We start from the raw sequence: 6,203 nt of genomic DNA, 5'->3' as shown, positions 1-6,203 counted from the left end.
AATTGCAAAAAAGAAAATTTAAGGAAAAAAAATATTTTTTTTGCGGGGGGGAGGGGGGGGAATGGAGGGGTAGTAGGGTGGATGGTAACGGAAAAATTGAAATTTAAAAAAAAAAAACCTTTTTTTGGAAAGGGGGTGGGGTGGGTTGGTGAGGGTGAGAAAGGTTGAGAAGGAGCTTTGGAAAATGTTTTCCCTTCTTTTGATAAGGAAAACATTTTCCTCCAATTGGAGGAAAATGAATTGATAAGGAAAATATTTTCCAAAACATTTAAGCCAACCAAACATGAAAAAATTGAAAAACATTTTCCAGAAAATGTTTTCCTTCGTACCAAACATACCCAGGAAAATGTTTTCCTTCATACCAAACACACCCATAATTACGTGATAAAGAAAGAGAAGAAAAGAAAGAAAATAAACACGAAAAGGTGTTGTTCATAATTCTTCCCCACTATCTTTTTCTTGCACCTTTCTTTCGCTTTAGATTGAAAACAACATTTTTCAATGCTAAAGTTGGACGGACTTCGTTGTGGAGGAAAAAAACTAGAAAGAATTACAAGAAAATACACATGACTTCACACCATAACAAAGAATGGTTCATATTTTTAAATTTTATTCAATCTAGCCCATATTGTACATATTCTGAAAGCACTAGCAAATTCAAAACTTGTGTTCTTACAACCATTGCTTTTAAATGCTATGGAGTTAAATATGTGTTATCACAATCATTGCTTCTAAAAGCTATGGAGTTAAATATGTGTTCTCACAACCATTGTTTTCACTCTATCTTCTTTTCACATCTTCTACGTATGCTTCAAAGGGTTGTCCGCCATTGTTGCTTCTTACCCTGTGTCACCTGGTTGCAAGTAAGAAAAATAAAGAGTAGAAGTCCACCATTGAAGGCCATTCAAAGCTTTGCTTTTGAAAATAGAATTTTTTGAGTTTGTTAGTTGTTTGGATTGGATGTTGTTCCAATTAATTAAAAATATCAAAAGGAGTTCAAAATTTAAATTTGAAGTGATTTGGAGTAGATTTGAGCAAGATTTGAGTTAAATTTTAGAAAAGACGCAAGGAAGAAGACGAAGTCAGTTTTTTGTATAATGATGTATAATCTTGTATAATAGTGTATATGAGTGTATAAACACATCTTATACACTTTTATACACATTTATAAAAGTGTCTGTAGACAAAGTTCTTCCACGATTTTCAGTTGCAATTCTTGTTCAAAACCAGTCCAAATCTCCATTAAATGACTTCAAATTTTATATACAACATCCTTATACTATTTTTAACAAGTCTAAATAACACCCACTCCAAATTTCTCACAAAATCAAATTCGAAATTTAAACCCATATGTTTAAGCTTGTTAAAAATTTAATTTTCACCATCCAAATTGTCACGACCCGGATTTTCTACCCTCGGGAGTCGTGATGGCGCCTACTAATGAAAGCTAGGCAAGCCGATCCTTAACTACTTGCTTCGTTAATAAATTACTTCTTTTTAACAAATATAAGCTATAACATGAAATCAGCGGAACTTTAAATAATTAAGCGGAGGATAACAATGAAATACCGGAAACCAGTGTCTATTACAACTATTAAAACCTCAAATACCCAAAATCTGGTGTCACAGTGTCACAGAGTGTCTAAGAGTCACTACATACAAGGTCCGAAGAAAATAAAATGAACTGTTTCTGAACAAAGAAAATGAAAGAGGGAATAGAGATAGAGGGAGACGCCAGGGCCTGCGGACGCCTGCAGGTCTACCTTGGGTCTCCGGGTGGACTGAAGGAAGCCCTCAATTACTGTCCGAAAGCTGCTCCTGCATCTGCACACAGTGCAGAGTGTAGTATCAGCACAACCGACCCCATGTGTTGGTAAGTGTCTAGCCTAACCTCGGCGAAGTAGTGATGAGGCTAGACCAAACTACCACATAAACCTATGCAGTTTATATATATATATATATATATATATATATATATATATATATATATATATACACACACAGCAGAAAAGAGACACAGAAGTAACCAGTCAAAATGGGAGGGGAGCATGCTGTGGGGGAGATAGCAATTCCGAATAGAAAGACAACAAATAGACGAAGGAAACAACATAACTCGGATGTCAACAAGAATCAGGGAAATCAATAAATGCATGGCATCACCCTTCGTGCTTTTACTCTCGTCCTCACCAAAGCAATCATATAATAAAAGTGTGCACGGCATCACCCTTTGTGCTTTTACTCTCTTTCCTCACCATATAATCAATAAAATCGGCACGGAATGGTACATCGTGCGGCACGGCATCACCCTTCGTGCTTTACACTCTTTCCTCACAATAATCAATAAAATCGGCACGGAATGGTACATCGTGCGGCACGGCATCACCCTTCGTGCTTTACACTCTTTCCTCACAATACAAACAATGCACGGCATTACCCTTCGTGCTTTATCGCTCTTCCTCACCCAAACAACAATCACAAACAATAGGGAAGGGGAATAAATGAAATCGCAATAAAGATCCCGGCAAGGGAACAACATTTCAACAAATAAATCCCGGCAAGGGAACACAATTAAACAATTAAATCCCGGCAAAGGTACAACATCAATAATCTCAACATCCCGGCAAGGGAGATAACAAATAAATCAATGATAGCCCGGGAAGGGTGTCAACATGATAACTTCTTTTCTTTCTCACTTTTACTTCAGAATTCACTTCATAACTCGAGCCAATGCTCTAGAGATTTGATTATCGCTTTCACTTTCACAATTCGTTACATAACTTGAGCCAACGCTCCTCAAGGTTCATGAGTCCGAATTCCTTGCACAAACTTTACACAACATATAGAAGCCATCACCAAGGCATTAAAGATACAACGAAGTCATGAAAATCACAATATAAAGACTCACGGGCATGCGAGACACCAACGTATAGATACTCGTCACCATGCCTATACGTCGTACTCAACAATTACCACATAGCAAATAGGACTCAACTCCTAATCCCTCAAGCTAAGGTTAGACCAAACACTTACCTCGAACTTTCACGGACAACTCAAGTTTCAATTATAGCTTTACCCCTTGACTCCTGCGCCAATTCGGTCGTATCTAATCACAAATTACTTGATTACATTAATAAGCGCTAAATGAATCAACCCCAATGCATGAAAATGAGTTTTTCCAAAGTTTTACCCAAAAGGTCAAAATCTCCCCCGGGACCGCGTGGTCAAAACCCGAGGTTCGAACCAAAATCCGATTATCCATTCCCCCACGAACCCAAATATATAATTTGTTTTGAAATCGGACCTCAAATTGAGGTCCAAATACCCAATTTTTGAAAACCCTAGGTTCTATCCAAAACACCCATTTTCCCCCATGAAAATCTTTGATTTTAAGTTGAAATCATGTTAAAAGATGTTAAGGAGTGAAGAAAATAAGTTAGAAATCACTTACCAACGTTTTGGAGAAGAAAGGTTGTTTGAAAAATCGCCTCTTATGTTTTTAGGGTTTTGAAAAATGAAAAATGACTGAAAATCCCGTCTATATATATACCTTTCAGAATCCCTGTGCGGACCGCGGCCCCACAGCCTTTTCCTGAGGGTATACAGTCTCTGAACCTCCCTATGCGGACCGCACAAAATCGACCGCGGCCGCACAGCCCTCCACCGCGCCCGCACAAAGTCGACTGCGGACCGCACTACCCCTTCCGCGGTCGCACTCGATTTCTCGCGGACCGCACTAGCAGGTTCAGAGATCTACAATTTCTCTGAACCTGCAACATTTGTGATTTTTAAGCCTAAGACATCCCCGGACCTACCCGAAACTCACCCGAGCCCTTAGAACTCCAAACCAGATATGCATATTAACTCAAAAACATCATACGAACTTATCCGTGCAATCAAATCGCCAAAATAACCTCAATAACCATGAATCAAACCTCAAAATCAAGAACTTTTTATCAAACTTCATCAGGTATCAAATTTAGCAATTTAAGTCCGGATCACGTCAAACGACGTCCGTTTTTCACCAAATTTCACAGAAACATCTTAAATCATATATAAGACCTGTACCGGGTGCCGGAACCAAAATACGAGCCCGATACCAACACGTTCTAATCAAATTCATTTGAAATTTCCTTAAACAATTTCAGAAATAATTTCCTTTGAAAATTCATTTCTCGGGCTTGGGACCTCGGAATTCGATTCCAGGCATACGCCCGAGACCCATATTTTCCTACGGACCCTCCGGGACCGTCAAATCACGGGTTCGGGTCCGTTTACCAAAAATATTGACCGAAGTCAAATTAATTTATCTTATAGTTAAAATTTATCATTTTTTGTAGATTTTCATATTTAAGCTTTCCGGTTACGTGCCCGGACTGCACACGTAAATCGAGGTGACTCTAAATGAGGTTTTCAAGGCCACGGAGTCATAGAATTTAATTTAAGACAGGTCATCACATTCTCCACCTCTAAAACAACCGTTCGTCCTTGAACGGACAGAAGAAGGAAGTACCTGAGTTGGGAAAAAGATATGGATAACGGCTCCGCATATCGGACTCGGACTCCCAGGTCGATGCCTCAGGAGGGTGACCCCTCCACTGAACACAAACAGAAGGAAAACTCTTCGACCTCAACTGACAAACCTGCCGGTCTAGAATAGCCATCGGCTCCTCCTCATAAGACAAGTCCTTGTCCAACTGGACAGTGCTGAAGTCTAACACGTGGGATGGATCGCCGTGATACTTCCGAAGCATGGACACATGAAACACGGGATGCACGGCTGATAAGCTCGGCGGCAATGCAAGTCTATAAGCCACCTCTCCCACTCGATCAAGAATCTCAAACGGACCAATGAATCTAGGGCTTTGCTTGCCCTTCTTCCCAAACCTCATCACGCCCTTCATAGGCGACACTCGGAGTAATACCCGCTCACCGACCATAAAAGCCACATCTCGAACCTTGCGGTCTGCATAACTCTTTTGCCTGGACTGAGCTGCACGAAGCCTATCCTGAATAATCTTGACCTTGTCCAAGGCCTCCTGAACCAGGTCCGTACCCAACAACCGAGCCTCTCCCGGCTCAAACCACCCAACCGGAGACCGACACCGCCTACCATATAAAGCCTCATAAGGAGCCATCTGAATGCTCGACTGGTAGTTGTTGTTGTAGGCAAACTTTGCCAAAGGCAAAAACTGATCCCACGAACCTCCAAAGTCGATGACACAAGCTCGTAGCATATCCTCCAAAATCTAAATAGTCCGCTCGAACTGCCCGTCTGTCTGAGGATGAAATGTTGTGCTCAACTCAACCCGCGTACCCAACTCTCGCTGAACTGCTCTACAGAAACGCGAGGTAAACTGCGTACCTCGATCCGAAATGATAGACACGAGCACACCATGAAGGCGAACGATCTCCCGGATATAGATCTCAGCAAACCTCTCAGAAGAATATGAGACTGCCACAGGAATGAAATGTGCTGACTTGGTCAGCCTATCAACAATGACCCATACTGCGTCGAACTTCTTCCGAGTCTGTAGGAGTCCAGTAATGAAGTCCATAGTGATCCGCTCCCACTTCTACTCGGGAAGCTCAATCCTATGAAATAAACCACTAGGCCTCTGATGCTCGTACTTAACCTGATGATAATTCAAACACCGGGCTACATATGCAACAATATCCTGCTTCATCCTACGCCACCAATAATGTTGCCGCAAATCCTGATACATCTTCGCGGCGCCCGGATGAATAGAGTACCGGGAGCTATGGGCCTCTTCCAAAATCAACTCTCGGAGCCCATCCACATTAGGCACACATACTCGACCCTGCAATCTCAAAACTCCATCATCATCTAAGGTAACCTGCCTGGCATCTCTGCGCTGAACGGTGTCTCCAAGGACACACAAATGGGGGTCTTCATACTGTCGATCACGGATACGCTCCAATAAAGAAGAACGAGCGACCGTGCAAGCTAATACTTGACTAGGCTCAGAAATATCCAACCTCACAAACCGATTGGCCAAAGCCTGAACATCCAAAGCAAGCGGTCTCTCACCGACCGAAATATAAGCAAGACTGCCCATACTGGCTGACTTCCTACTCAAAGCATCGGCCACCACATTGGCCTTTCCCGGATGATATAAAATGGTGATATCATAATCCTTCAACAACTCCAACCACCTCCTCTGCCTCAAATTCAACTCCTTTTG

Source organism: Nicotiana attenuata, unplaced genomic scaffold (genome assembly GCF_001879085.1).
Source record: "Nicotiana attenuata strain UT unplaced genomic scaffold, NIATTr2, whole genome shotgun sequence".
NCBI lineage: Eukaryota > Viridiplantae > Streptophyta > Magnoliopsida > Solanales > Solanaceae > Nicotiana > Nicotiana attenuata.
Note: the sequence above shows the minus strand (reverse complement) of the source record.